Here is a 16,893-nt window from a genome sequence, read left to right as displayed (position 1 = left end):
CTAATATTTCAATTTGTTAATAAAACCTCAATAGAGAAAATACATATGGAATACATACTAATACATACAATTATACATAAGACATTACCTATGAAAACAAAGCATTTGAAAAAAGAAAGATCAGGAAAAAACTAAATAAAGAGAATAATAAAAGAAGTTAAAGATAAAGCTAGAAACCTATATGCACATATAAATTCATAAATAATTATTTGAAATGAAGTGATAATTCATTCTAAAGTTTCCTAGTCTCTCAAGGAACAGTAAAAAAGTGATCATTTCAAAAATCACTGTGTTTAAAAGATTAAAAACATTGCCTTGGTTCATGAGAAGGATGAAGCCTGAGAATAATCTCCAAACTATCATCCTTATAGAGTTTTTATAAAAGAAGACCCTACATGATGTGGAAAATAGTATCCTTCAAAATGCCACTATAATAAATAAAATCATAAATTCAAAATTTTATATGAATTCTGACATATATGTACCTCAAGGCAATTTCAGAGTAAAATGTCAAAATTTCAATTTAGTAAAGGCTGACCCATGAAGGTCAATAGCACTGTAATCTAAAATTGAAGATCTTGTATCATCTGGCTTGATCCAAGATAAAAAAAATACATGTATAGATATGGATATAAATATGATGCAGATATAAACACACCAATACATACTTGAGAGATAGATACAGACATAGAGATGTAAAGTTATATTTTCAAATGACATTAATTGTTACAACCTTGAAGCAGAAGGTATACACTTTATCCATGTAAGTCTTTACCAAAGACTTATATTTGGACACTTTAAATTGGGTATGGTTTGATGTTTAGACTGTGGTGATATGACAGAAAGGGATATATAGAGTGGGTTAGGTACCTCTTCCACCTGCTCTCACTGTACTTTCTTCATCATATTGTGTCCTTATTGCCCATTTTAAATTGCTCATTTCATAAAATCAAGAACTCTGTGAACTTAAATTTTAGTTCCCAGAAATCAAAGCATTGGATAATTTGAGGTAGATGCTCATAAAATATTTGTGGATTAATTAATCTATGATATTTCATGAGTGAAATATGAGATAAAATATGTTGGAAAATGTGAACAGTCATGGACCAAAAGTAAGTTAGAAATAAGCAAAACAAAACTTTTTCTTTGTATTTCCTAATTAATTATATAATGGATTTCTCATAATATTTTTAAATGCTTATGAAGTACTGGGAAATAGCATCTCAAAATGTTAGCAATTTATAAAACAAAACTGAAAACCTGGTTTGCATTTATAAGAAGCTTTTTAAAAATTAAAAATCTTTGAGAAGAAATAGATAGCTGAAAATATGAAAGAAATATTGACCACATTCAAAATCTATAGTAAAAATTGAGTTCAGTAAATATAATCTTAAAATTAAGTCAATATGGAGTCTTTGCATATTTGTCAAAAAATGGAACTGAAAACTGAACTTATACAACTTCTTCACTTAAGACTTTTTTATAATACATCTTCATATTATAAGACTGTGTTACCTTAATGGCTTAATTGTGAGTACAATCATTTATCATTTACAGTTTCCTGAGTTGCTACATGAGAGAAATCAATGTGCATGAAAAAGAGGATCATAAAAAAATGCAGTGATCACAGGTAATGAAAAATAAGGTGATAGATTACCTTGCCTCCGCCCAGTCTTATCCTAAAACTATAAATAAGCATGCTAGTGGACAATCTTTTTTCTCTGTAATTTTATCCAATTAAAATGAAGAGAGGAGTTGACACCATAATTCAGATAGATTCAGGTTTAACTCTGGAGGTTTGAATGAGCTAGATTAACTACCTTTCACATCGTTGCTCATTTCTTCCATTTACATTTGCCGCTTTGAACTGGTTAGCTCATTGGCAAACATGGTTGTATATGGACAGTCTTCGGGTCTGAACAAAAAATAAGACACTTGAGAGAATTAAATAGGCAGAGAATATGTAAAAATGTAATGTGAATTAAAAAAAAACTAGTTTGGCTATGGATTTTCCCTAACAAGGAGCCTCTAACGGGAACAGAAATGGTAATCGGTTTTGCTCATCGCTATATTCCCAGTGCCAACCACTGAACATGCCACTTAGAACTCAATAGATATGTATTAAATTAGTTTTGAGAGTTGCCACTGTGGGGGAGAAACATTAATTAGTCCCAGACTATGGAAGCCATGTGTGAACTATTGTGTGATACATATAGAAAGAATGTATTAGACTCTTTCACAATGTATCTGCTCTAAAAACACTTTTGGAATGTGGAGAATAACTATATTCTTTGTGTTACAGAGAAAAGAGCAGCTTATTTTTGTTAATAACTCAAAAAACCTAAAGAATATTTTGATGCATTCCCTCTTAGAAAGCAGCTGGTAGATATCTTCCATGTTGCAGCAAACCAAATTACTCTGTGGTGTGATGCAGAACAGCTTACTTACCTATCCTGGCTTTCCCAATTTGTGGCGTTTCCTCAGCATGCTTAAGGAGGGGTTCCTTATAATGTAGAAAATAAGGCATTTTGTTACCATCAACTGATCCTTGCACTTAAAGGTGATTTATCTTCAGCCTTCTTTGCAGCATGTTTCCTTGCTACAGGCTAAAATGTTAATAGATTTTCTAACTTTGCTTAGATTATATGAGATATCATAGCAACCATTACTAAGACATCAAACTATCTTTTTCTATCTCTTAATACAATTAAAAACACAGTTGTATATCATTTGCATATGAAATTTTATGATTCTTGAGCATTACATATTAGAATTAATTTTTGTTATAAAGAAGCCAGAATTTTAAATATCTATAGTACAGGAAACAAAGTCTAATTTGAAATATTTATTTTTTTCCTATCTTCATGGCCAAGCAGATTTATTTAGGATCTACCCATTGTTTTGGCATATTGCAAGGGTCAGAACAGTCCCAGCACCTAAAAGACAGCTCAGTCTGCCGGGAACACGTAGACATCAACAAACTCAATAATCATTAATAATTTCATGCTAAGCTTTTAGCAAAATGTCATTTGAAAGCAAAAGAGGTATTTGTGACTCAATCCGTTCTATGAAATAGGCACTAATTTCATATTTAAATATTTAAAAGTTTTATAATTTATTTTTTTCATCAACGGATACATTAATGTGTTCAAGTATTACTGAATTTCTCTTCTTTTCAGAGCACTGGCCCAGGGCATTATTTTAGTGAATCATCCATCCACTAGCTGCCAGTGTTCTGAAATACAAGAATCTAGCCTTTTCCCATATCGTCCCATGAAGACTCACACAATGACAGTGTCTCCAAGCCTAGGGGGTATAAAGACGAATTGCAATCACTGCAAATTAGTGTCCACTGGGAAATTCCTGTCTTTGGACTCTTATGAACATCAAATACCAACTTCTATATAGCTGTTGTTTAACCTTGGGCAATTTATTTTACCATCATGTACCTCAAATTTAAAATACTTAAAATACAAATAATAATATGGATTTTATGAATGCTAAAATAACATGAAAATAATAGGTACAATGCATGACATGTCATCAGTAAATATGAGCTATTACTCATTTTTTTCAACAACTATTTGAGTGCCTAATGTATACTGGCAGTATTCTGGTTACTGGCAATGTAACAGTGAAAAAGAGAGACAAGTCTCTACACTTGCGGAAATGAGTTCAAGCCTTAGTTTACATTAATTAAGTCTATCACTTTGGGCAAGTTATTCCTCCAACCATTAATGTAAAGTATTTATTGAGTTTTTTCTATTATATTCTTACTTTATTTTATTTACATCACTTGGTATTATTGATATTATAACATTTGTGAGAATTGGGTGGCTGACAGTCTTATCTATTACTACATATCTAGCACTTGGAACAGTATGATTAGTAATCAGTCAATAAACAGTCCTCAAATAATGAATAAACTTAGCGTACCTATTATTAAGTCTCTTAATCTTTAAAGTATGAAGCAAAATAGTATATATCTTATAAGGTTGTTGGAAATATTAAAAGAGATAATAGAATGGGGTCTTGGAGAGTGCAATTACCTTATTAAATAATGGTGGAGGTTTTTTCACATAACTATTTTTGTTCTTTGAATGTTCAATCATTGATTTCAGTCAAGTATTATTTCTGAGAGGAAAAAACATATTAACTCTTTGGAGGAGAAACATGAAATCCATAAATAAAATAAGTCAATATCATTACTAAGATCTATAATGACATATGTTGGTATCATTAAATATTAGCTAATTGCACTGTTTTCATCATCTTGCAGATCTCACAAACGAACTTGTCTCTTGCACTCTACTCCTCCATCTATATATTGGTAAATAATGACTCAGTGTCTCCACTTCGTTTCCCTATCATCATTCAATACAAGCTCTTCTAAAATATAGCTAATGATTTCAGCCCCACACCTGTTTCAAATCATTCTCTCAGCCAAGTGTATTTGAAATCCTTCACACATATTTACTCCTCTACTTCCTTATTCTCTTTTCTAGCCATTCACAAACCTGTCCAATTTAATTCTTGAAAATTTCTTCCTTTTTGTTTCTAATAGGGACAAGAATCTTAGCTGTACATTTCTGGGATACTACACTCATTTCTCTTGACCTTCTCTAGTTTAGCCCACAAATAATCACCAATTTTGTTTTTAAATATATCATCATACTAATCATGTTCTCTCCCTAATGAAATCCCATTAGAACCTCCCCATTGTCTATTAAGAGAGGATTAAGCTCTTTACAGAACTGCCTTCATGGGCATGCTAACTGTGCAATCAGAGTCTCATACTTAGAAAGGCTCCATGTTTGCTTTATTGATCTGCTGCTACCATCATGAACTTCTTAATATTTTTAAACAAAGGATCCCATATTTTCAATTTGCCTTGGGCTCTGCATATTATGTAGCCAGAACTGAATGCTTAGCCTGGCATCCATTTAACAGTCCTTTCCAATCTCATTAATTACTAATCGCATCCTTAAATTCCTAAATTAATTAAGGTTGCAATACTTATTATTCCTTACACATTACTGGGATGGCTAATCTTTACGTATCAAATTGGGCTAAGTGCTGTCGAGATAGCTGGTAAAACATTATTTCTGAGTGTGTCTTTGAGGGTGTTTCTGGACAATATTAGCATTTGAATCAGTATACTAAGTACAGAGGTTCCACCTTCCCCAATATGGAGCGGGCATCATTCAATCCCTTCAGGGCCCAAATAGAACAAAAAGGCAGAAGAATGGAGAATTTCTCCATCTATTCATGAACTGGGACATTCATCTCCCTCTGCCTTCGGACATCAGAGCTCCTGGTACCCAAGTCTTCAGACTTCACCATTTATGCTGGCATACCTCTGCCACCAGCACTCCACCTTCCTGGTTGTTAGACCTTTGTCCTCCGACGGGAAATTATGTCATTGGCTCTCCTGGTTCTCAGGCCTCCAGACCTGGAATGAATTACACCATTTACTTGTCTGGTTATCCAGCATATTGTGGGACTTCTCAGCCTCCATAATCATGTGAGTCAGTTTTCATAACAAGTTTCTTCTTGTATATCCATCCTGTTGTTTGCTCCTCTGGAGAACCCTAAGTAATAAAATTATTATCTTCTTACCTTTTATTACATATTTTCTACTCAGTTTAAAACACTCTTCATTTCCTATCTAAATAAAAACCAGCTCAACATTGAGCTTCATGAAGTTATCTGACCACTGAGACACAGTAAATTGCTCTCAAAAATGTGTACAGCATTTTTTATTTGCAGTACCCATTAGACAGTTTTTTATTATTTCAATTTTCTGTAGAAGATTGTTACTGTACCTAATTTAATAATTCCCTAAAAAGGGATCACCACTTGTTAGATGTTTTATAGGCCCAATGTATTTATCAAAATGCTTATAATTGCTACTCCATGATTATTTTGCCAAAAAAGTAAACTGCCTAAATTACCCTAATAGATTTGTTTATAAAATTCAAAAATAAGCTATATAAAATTTTTCTGAGATAGTCTGCCCTACAATTTATTTCTCAGAGTGAAGGAAAATAGAAAAACGTTTCTCTAGACTGTGATAATTTGAGGAAAAATTTAAAATAAATATATATTTAAATATATATATATATATGTAGAGAGAGAGAGAGAGAGAGAGAGTTTAAAATTTACTTCAAAATTATGTATTTGCCTGTAGTCATTTCAGCATAATTCCTGGAATGCTACCTTTTCTGTCATAGAATACCTAAATTATTTATTTTATACACCCAGGTAATCACAAAAAGACATTTCTTTGTCCTTCTGGCCTCCCACTTAGGTTCCACAGTTGCTCTTAATGACCACCATATCTACTCCATGTCCCAGAGTTGAGATCATTTGTTGACACAAATATTGACCAAGAATAATTTTTTTTTTGAAAAATAATCCACTGAGTACTTGAAAAAAGTAATGCACTGATTGCCTCAAATTTCAAAGAATATGCAGCTGTAAGAAATATAACTAAAATTTAGAAACAGTTATTAGCAGCAAAATTTTGTTCTATTTTTCACTATGAATGAGTAGTCTTATGCTTTACATTTCTGATATCAGAATCCCAGTAGTTATATTTTTAGGAAAATCAGTATTTAATTTATGTTGCTTAAATATGTCACTAAATAGGCAAAACCTAGTTTGTGTTAACAACTATTTAAGCAATACCGTCCAGATATCTGATAAACACCCTTAGTTTGAAATACTTTTAAAATATTAATTGAGCTTTCTACACGTAGAAAAAGCAAACATTCCCCCAAATAAATATGTTTCAGAATAAAAAGATTTCTCCAGATTTTTAGCCTGCTTTAGAGTATTGTCCAACTTTAGTGTTTTGTTTCTATTGATTACATTTGTTATTCTTTTTATAGGTCATAATATTCCTGTTTATTTGTGTGTCAAAGTTTCTTGTTGCAAACTAGACATTCTAAATAATATAATGTGGAAATTCTGGAAATAAATTCACTCTTCCTCAGGGTTTGTTATTGATACTGTTTTTGTTGTTGCTTTCTGTTGGTTTAGTGATTTTGTTGGACTAATTCTGTAAAATATGTATTCTTCACAGTGTGTGACCATTGAAGACTCAGTTAGCTTGCTGGTCACCTCATAATTAGATAGAAATTTCCCTAAATGCTTTGAAACACTAAGTCTCCCACCTTTTGCCAAGAGGTGCTGTGTTGAGTGTTGGGTTACGCCTTCATCATTCCAGGAGCTTACAACTGTGTCTTATCTGGCTAACTTGTTGCTTGCATAGAGCTCAGTGTTAGCCAGAGGTGAAATTCTTAGGCCTTCTAAAGTCTTTCTTAGTCATACACAAGTCCTGCTCATCTTCAAGGCTTTCTAGAGCCCCAGGAATATACTGCAGTTTTTTAAGCCTCCTGTGGACATTTCACTCTATAAGTTTTTATTTTTAGTTTTTTGGCAATCCTCTTGTTTGCTTCAACTGGTATCACTGCCATAGGCAGCCAATGTTAAATTAAATGCCTTTTTTTTTTTTTTTTTTTTTTTTTTGAGACGGAGTCTTGCTCTGTCGCCCAGGCTGGAGTGCAGTGGCGCGATCTCGGCTCACTGCAAGCTCCACCTCCCGGGTTCACGCCATTCTCCTGCCTCAGCCTCCCGAGTAGCTGGGACTACAGGCGCCAACTACCACGCCCGGCTAATTTTTTGTATTTTTTAGTAGAGACGGGGTTTCACCGTGTTAGCCAGGATGGTCTCGATCTCCTGACCTCGTGATCCGCCCACCTCGGCCTCCCAAAGTGCTGGGATTACAGGCTAAATGCCTTAAGAGAAGGTCTTTCTTCAAAGATTCCAGTCAAGTAAAATAAAGACAACTCCTGTGAAAGGAGTTTGTCATGTGAGTTTCCTGACAGGTCAGATTGTGACAATGCTGCAGAAGTGGGACGTTTTGAGTTGCTTCAAACCCATTCTGTTCCCTCCAGGGGCTGCTAAGCTGCTGGTTTTCACTATGATTGCAGGACTGCAATTTTCAAGTCAACTACAGAACTATGGCAAATTATACATCAAAAAGTCTTCTTTTCTTGCTGAGATTTAGCCACTTTATTATTAGTGCATCTGAAAGTGTTTCTCCATTACTATTTTTGACCTATGAGTTCTTTCTTCACTTAAAAGTAAAGGGAGTTGATTTTAATTGGCATTAGGAAACCCTGGATATGATCTAAGAAGTTAGGATAAAGAACTATTGTTTCTCCAACTCTCATCATTGTCTCTGCAATTCTAATTCATGAGCAAAACATTAAAAATGTGCACACTAGGAATTTGGTAGCAAGATAAGAAGCTGTGATATTGAAGGAAAATAAAAGAACATGAAACTACAAGAAACAACTCACCCAGAGACAAACTTTTACAGCCAGAAATGATTAATTGATGGCTATAAAAAGACACGAAAAATAATCTGAGTATTTGCTTTGACCTCATCTTCTTTTACAACATGTTACTTGGCCATAATTTAAAACTATTAGCTTCAACATTTTTGAGAAACCTAATATTCAGCACTCTGGTTCTATTGGTGTTTACTGACCTTTCTAAAAGCTACTCTTATTCCTCAGTTCTCCAGGAAGAGGAAGGGAACCTGCTGCACTCCCCAACAAAATAGCAGAGAAGCAAGTCATTCCCTCTTTCCAACCCCATTATATTCATAACCTCCTTCAAATACTCTCTCTCCCCTTAATGAGGAAGGAATTGAACAAGGTCCATATGTTTACACTGCAACTTTGACAGTTAATGCTTCAAGGGACTACCTTAATAACACTGGAGAAGAGATAAAAATAAGAGAGCTGACTTATCTATAGTCATGTAATAGGTATCATATTAGAACTTTACAATCATCATTTCATGTAACTACCACAATTACTGTACCAATGAGACTCAACATTTTCCAGCTAATAAGTCATAGAGGGAAAAAAAAATCAAACATAGTTTTGCATGATTCTAGTCGACGCTCCTACACTGTTTCTCTTTTTCTTTCTTTGTAGCCCATGTGCACCCTCCCCACAACCCATACATAGCTCTATTTCCAGCCCCACTGGCTTAAAAAAATAACAATAATAGTTTAATATTTAAGCAACTAATCGCTCTCTTTTTCTCTCTCTCTCTCTTTTGAGATAGTCTCACTCTGTTATGTAGGCTGGAGGGCAGTGGCATTACCATAGCTAACTGCAGCCTTAACCTGACTATCCAGGCTCAAGTGATCCTCCCATCACAGCTGGGACTACAGGCATGTGCTACCACACCTAGATATTTATTTATTTATTTATTTATTTATTTTTTCTAGAGGCAAAGTCTCGCTATATTGCCCAGGCTGATCTCAAACTCTTGGGTTCAAGTGATCCTCTGACCTTGGCCCCCTAAAGTATTTGGTACAGGTGTGAGCCACTGCACATAGCCTGAAGCAACTAATTTCTTAAATAAAGTCCACAAGCCACAGAAAAGTATAGAGATTTCCACGATTAAATTTTCTTTAATATCAAAGTATAATGCCTGGAGGATCTCATCTAGACAACTGAGGGGGCTCTCAGTCTTCCTGATTTTTGGAAAAGATCATATATTTTCTGATTGTTTCTTGCCACCTCTCGTTCTGAAATGATGCCCCAAGTAGCACTGATATGCTTTTCTAACCATTTTGAAAAGCAATTGTTCTTTACTCATGCTTCTTCACTGTGTCTGAGCTCAACACAGGTACATTTTTCTGCAAAGATGACATCTCAGCACAAGGAAAGTGTACAAAACAGAAAAAAACACATAAGTCCTTAGTGAGTGAAGCCTGCCGTAACCTATATGGAATATATTTCACCAAAATAGAATATACATATATTCTATAAGTATGTATATTTACATTGTAATTTTAAGCATTAAGTTAATTTTATTTGAATTTATTAGAAAATAAAATATAGCAAGAACTTAATTGCTATATTTCACATTACATTTACTTCGTACAATAGTTATAAACTAAAGAGAGCATTTTAAGACCTTAACAGATACTTCACCCAAGAAGATGTACAGATAGCAAATAACCATGTGAAAACATGCTCCACAGCATATGTCATCAAGGAAATGCAAATTAAAATAATAACCAGTACACACTTGTTAGAATGGCCCAAATCAAGAACACTAACAATACCAAATGCTGGAGAAAATGTAGAGCAATAGGAACTCTCATTCATTGCTGGTAGAAACACAAAATGGTACAGCCACTTTGGAAAACAATTTGGTGGTTTCTTCCCAAATTAAACACGCTCTTACATATGACCCAGCAACACATTCCTCAGCATCTACCTAAAGAAGTTTAAAACTTATGTCTATACAAAAAACTGCACATGGATATTTTTAGCGGGTTTATTCATAATTGCCAAAACTTGGAAGCAACCAAGATGTCCTGAAGATGTCCTTCAGTAGGTGAATGGGTAAATAAACTGGTGTATCCACACCATAGGATATTATCTAGCACTTAAAAAAAAGAGTGATGAAGCCACAAAAAGACAAGAAGGAACCTTAAATGCCTATTAGTAGGTTGAAGAAGCCAGTCTAAAAAGCCTACATACTCAATGATTCCAACTATATGGCATTCTGAAAAAGGCAAAACTGTGGAGACTGAATAAAAAAGATGAGTGGTTGTCAGGGGTTGGGGGAGGGAGAGATGAGTATAAGGAGCACAGTGGATTTTTAGGGTGAGGTAATCTGCATAATACTATAATGGTAGATATTCATCTAAACCCACAGAATGTATAACACTAACAGTCAACCCTAATGTAAACTATAAACTTTGGGTGATAATGATGTATCAAAGTAGATTAATCAATTGTAGTAAATGTACCACTCTGGTGGGGCATGTTGATAATGGGGGAGGTTATACATGTGTGAGAAAAAAAGTGAATATGGGAAACCTGTGTACCTTCTTCTCCATTTTGCTTTCAATCTAATAGTGCCCTTAAAAAAAGTCTTAAAAAATATCTATCAGAGTTATTTTAAAGGTTGTTCATTTTACATTCTCACCAACGTGTAAAATGTATACCATGTCCTCAACAACCTATTAAGTATTATTATTATTTGTTAAGCTTAACCTGTTTAAGCTTTTTATTATTTTTTAAAATCCCATGAGTAGAGATATATAATTCTGGCTTTAATTTGTAATTTTCTAATGTCTAATAATATGGTGCTTTTAAATGCACTTATTGACCATTCACATATCTTCCTTTTGCCCATTGTTATTTATTTTTTATTTTTTAAAATAAAATTTATTTAAAAAATTTGTGGATACATATTGTGTATATATATTTAGGGGTTACATGAGATGTTTTAATATAGGAATGCCATGTGAAATAATCACATCAGGGTAAATGGAGTATCCATCACTCCAAGCATTTATCTTTTGTATTAGAAACTATCCAATTATTCTTTTTTACTTATTTTAAAATGTACAATTAAATTATTTTTGACTATAGTCACCAGTTATGCTAACAAATATTAGGTCTTATTTACTCTATCCAACTATGATTTTGTACCCATTAATTCTCCCCACTTCCACCCCTCTCCATACACTACCCTTCCCAGCCTCTGGTAACCATCCTTCTATGCTCTAACTCCATGTGCCCAGTTATTTTCATTTTTAGCCCCCACAAGTAAGTGAGAACGTGCAAAGTTTGACGTTCTGTGCTTGGCTTATTTCACTTAACATAAAGTCCTCTAGCTCCTTCCATGTTGTTGCAAATGATAGGATCTTATTGCATTTTATGGCTGAATTGTACTCCATTGTGTATATGTGCCACATTTTCTTTACCCATTCATCTGTTGATGTTCAGTTAGCTTGCCTCCAAATCTTGTGAAAAGTGCATCAATAAACATGGGAGTGCAGCTATCTCTTCTATATAACAATTTCCTTTCTTTTGGGTATATAAATAGGAGTGGGATTGCTGGATTATAAGGTAGCTCTATTGATGATTTTTTTGAGAAACCACTAAACTGTTCTCCATAGTGGATGTACTAACTTACGTTCCCTTCAGCAGTACACAGATTCACTTCACTCCACATCTTCACCAGCGTTTATTATTGCCTGTCTTTTGGATTAAAGTCATTATAACTGGGGTTAGATGATATCTCATTGTAGTTTTGATTTGCATTTCTTCGATAATCAATGTTGAGCACCATTCCATATTCCTGTTTTCCATTTGTATATCTACTTTTGAGAAATGTCTATTCAAATCTTTTGCCCATGTTTAAAAAGGATGATTAGATTTTGTCCTATAGTGTTGTCTGAGCTCTTTATATATTGTGGTTATTAATCCTTTTTTGGCTGGGTAGTTAGCAGATATTTTCTGCCATTCTGTGAGTTGTCTCTTCCCTTTGTTGATTGTTTCCTTTGCTGTGTAGAAGCTTTTAAACTTGATGTGATCCCATTTGTCCATTTTTGCTTTGGTTACCTGTGTTTGTGGAATATTACTCAAGAAACCTTTGCCCAGGTCAGTGTCCCAGAGAATTTCCTCAATGTTTCCTGTTAGTAGTTTCATAGACTGAAGTCTTAGATTTAAGACTTTGATCCATTTTTATTAGAGTTTTGTATATGGTAAGAGATAGGAGTACAGTTTCATTCTTTTGCGTATGGGCATTCAGTTTTCCCAGCAGCATTTACTGAAGAGACAATCCTTTCCTCAATGTATGTTCTTAGCATCTATGTCAAAAATGAGTTCATTGGAGATATCTATGAAATACTTATTCTGTTCTACTGATCTGTGTTTCTGTTTTTAGGCATGTACCAGGTCATTTTGTATTATATATTATATATAATTATATATATTATATAAGTCCTTCCCCGTCCTTCCCACTCTTCCCTCCCCTTTTCACAGGCAGAAGCACCTCACCTCATGGCCAGCACCACCACAAGGCCATGGGGAGGAACTTCAGGCTATTTCTGCTGTTCCCCTCATGACTAAAACCTCTTTAGTCAGCTTGTGGTGACTAAATAATATATAATAATTGTATATATTATATATATATAATGTATGTGTGTGTGTATATATATATGTGTATATATATATACATTCTGTAGTATAATTTAAAGTGAGGTAATGTGATTCCTCCAGTTTTGTTCTTTTTGCTCAGGGTGGCTTTGCATATTGTAGGTTTTTGGTGGTTCCGTATTTCTTTTAGGATGGTGTTTTCTATATTGTAAAGAAGGTAATTGGTATTTTAATAGGAATTTTATTAAATCTGTAGATTGTTTTGAGTCGTATGGACATTTTAATGATATTGATTCTTCCAATCCATGAACAAGAAATATCTTTCTGTTATTTTGTGTCCTCTTCCATTTGTTTCATCAGTGTTTTATAGTTTTCATTGTAGAGCCCTTTCGCTTCTTTGGTTAAGTTAATTCTTACATGTTTTATTTTATTTGTAGCTATTATAAATGTGATTAGTTTATTTCTTTTTCAGAGAGTTCATGGCTGGCATATTCAAATGCGACTGATTTTGTATGTTAATTTTGTATTCTGAAAATTTACTAAATTTATCAGTTCTAATTGTTTTTTAGTGTAGTCTTCAGGCTTTTCCAAATATAAGATTATTCATCTGCAGAGAAGGTTAATTTGCCTTCTGCCTTGCCAATTTAGATGCCCTTTATTTCTTTCTTATGTCTGATTTCTCAAGTTAAGACTTACAGCACTATGTTGAATAACACTGATGAAAGTGGGCATCATTATTTTCTCAATCTTAAATGAAAGTCTTTCAGTTTTTTTCCCATGCAGTATGATACTAGCTGTATGTTTGTCATATAAGGCTTTTATTATGTTAGTTATCATCCTTCTATACACAGTTTTTTGTGGGTTTATATCATGAAAGTGTGTTGAATTTTACCAAGTGCTTTTTAGCATCAATTGGAAACAATTGAAATAATATGATTTTTGTCCTTTATTTTGTCATTATGATGTATCACATTAATTATTAATTGATTAATTATCTATTGAATAATTGAGAAAAGAGATGGTATGTTGAACCATCCTTCTATCTCTTGGATAAATCTCACTTGGTCATGATGAATAATCTTTTTAATATGTTGTTGAATTTGCTTTGTTAGCATTTTGTTGAGAATTTTTACATCAATATTTATCAGAGTTATTGGCCTGATACAGCTACTCCAACTCTTTTCTGGTTTTCATTGGCATGAAACGTCTTTTTCATCCCTTTATTTTTAGCCTATGTGTGTCTTTATTGGTAAAGTTTGTTTCTTGTCGACAGCATATCATTGGATCTTGATTTTTTTATCTATTCAACCACTCTGTCTCTAGATTGGATAATTTTATCAATTTACATTCAAGGTTGTTACTGATAAGTAGAAATTAACTCTTACCATTTTATTATTTTTTTTTCTGGTTGTTTTTTCATCTTCTCTTTCTCCTTTTCTTTCTTTCTTCCTATCTTCCTTTTATTGAAAGTAATTTTCTATGATGGTATGATTTTTTTTTTTGCTCTTTTCTGTTGTATGTTTTTTCATTTGAGGTTAGCATGAGACTTGCAAATACTATTTTATAACCCATTATTTTCAGCTGATAACAACTTAACACAGTTTGCATAAAAAAAGGAACAAACAAAAAAGCAAAAGGAAAACTTATAAAAACTCTACACCTTAATTTTGTTCCCCTGCTTTTAAGTTTTTGTTTTTATTCATATATTATTGTACTGCCTATGTCTTGAACATTTGTTGTTATTGCTCTCATTTTTTTAATTGATTCATCATTTAGTCTTTATACTTAAGGTAAGAGTAGTTTACACATCACAGTTACAGTCTTATAATGCTCTGTATTTCTTTGGTGTATATCCTATTACTTACTATTAGTGAGTTTTGTACCTTCAGATGTTTTCCTATTGCTCATTAATGTCCTTTTCTTTCTGACTGAAGTATTCCCTTTAGCATTTCTTGTAGGACAAGTCTGGTGTTGATGAAATCCCTCAGCTTTTGTTTGTCTGGAAAAGTCTTTATTTCTCCTTTATGTTTGAAGAAAATTTTTACCAGATATACTATTCAAGGGTAGAAGTTTTTTTTCCTTCACCTCTTTATATGTCATGCCACTATCTCCCCGCCTATAAGTTTTCCACTAAAAAGTCTGCTGTCAGACATATTGGAGCTCTGTTGTATGTTATTTGTTTCTTTTCTCTTTTAAGATCCTTTCTTTGTCCTTTGTCTTTGAGAGTTTGATTATTAAGTGACTTGAGATAGTCTTCTTTGGGTTAAATCTACTGTGTGTTTCATAAACTTTCTTGTACTTGGTTATTGATATTTGATAACCAAGTACAAGAAACGTTATTGATAACCTTTCTCTAGGTTTGGGTGTTCTGTGTTATTATCTCTTTCAATAAACTTTCTACAACTATCTCTTTTTCTACCTTATATTTAAGGCCAATAAGTCTTAAATTTCACCTTCTGAGGCTATTTTCTAGATCCTGTAGGCATGCTTCCTTTTTTTTTCTTTTGTCTCCTCTGACTGTATTTTCTAACAGCCTGTTGTATTTGTCTGCTCTCATGCTGCTGATAAAGATATACCTGAGACTGAGCAATTTACAAAAGAAAGAAATTTAATGGACTTACAGTTCCACATGGCTGGGGAGGCCTCATAATCACAGTGGAAGTCAAGGAGGAGTAAGTCACATCATACATGGATGGCAGCAAGCAAAGAGAATGAGAGCTTGTGCAGGGAAACTCTACCTTATAAAGCCGTCAGGTCTCGTGAGACTTACTCACTATCATGACTACAGCACAGGAAAAACCTGCCCCCATGATTCAATTACCTCCCTCTGGGTCCCTCCCACAACATGTGAGAATTCAAGATGAGATTTGGGTGGGAAGACAGCCAAACCATACCATCTGTCTTCAAACTTACTATTTATTTCTTCTGCTTTACCCATTCTGCTATTAAAAGACTCATGCATCCTTCAAAATGTCAGTTGCACTTTTCAACTCCAGTATTTCTCCTTGATCTTGTTAATTATTTAAATCTGTTTGTTTAAGTTATCTGATAGAATTCTGAATTCCTTCTCTGTGTTACCTTGAATTTCTTTGAGTTTTCTCAAAAAAAGCTACGTTGAATTCTGTGTATGGGCATTGAAGAGCTAGGTAGTTAATGTAGTCTTTGCAGTTTGGGCTTACGTGTACCCATCCTTCTTGGTAAAGCTTTCCAGGTATTCAGAAGGATATAGTTGTTTTTATCTAAATTAATCTGCATTAGGGAATACCCAAAGGCCAGTAACACTGTGATTCTTGCAGACTAATAATAGATGCACCACCTTGATGATTTTGGATAAGATCCAGAAGAATTATCAGGCTTACCAAGCAGAGATTCTTGTTTTCCTGTCTTGCTTTCTTCGAAACAAATGGAGTCTCTCTCTTCTGAGCCACCTGGAGCTGGGGACAGGGTGAGACAAGTACCCCTGTGGCCACCATCACTGATATTGGGCTGAGTCAGTCCTTAGACCAGTATAGGACTGGTCTCACCCATGGGCCACTGTAACCACTACTTGGCTATTATCTATATTTGCTCAAGGACGTGGAGGACTCTACCATCAGCTGGAGGTGAAGCCAGCCAGGTTTGTGTCCTTCCTTCCCTTCAGGTCAATGAGATCCCCCAGGCCCAGATTGGTAGATAGCTGCCATCCTAGAGCCAGGGACTGGAGTCGAAAAAACTTAAAAATCTACCTGGAATTCTATCATACTGTGGCTAAGCTGGCACTCAAACCATGAAACAGTCCTTCCCACTCTTCCTTCCCCTTTTCACAGGCAGAAGTGCCTACTTCATGGCCAGCACCACCACAAGCCCATGGGGAGAAACTTCAGGCTACTTCTGCTGTTCCCCTTATGACTAAAACCACTTT

This window comes from Gorilla gorilla, chromosome 7, assembly GCF_029281585.2.
Source record: "Gorilla gorilla gorilla isolate KB3781 chromosome 7, NHGRI_mGorGor1-v2.1_pri, whole genome shotgun sequence".
NCBI lineage: Eukaryota > Metazoa > Chordata > Mammalia > Primates > Hominidae > Gorilla > Gorilla gorilla.
Note: the sequence above shows the minus strand (reverse complement) of the source record.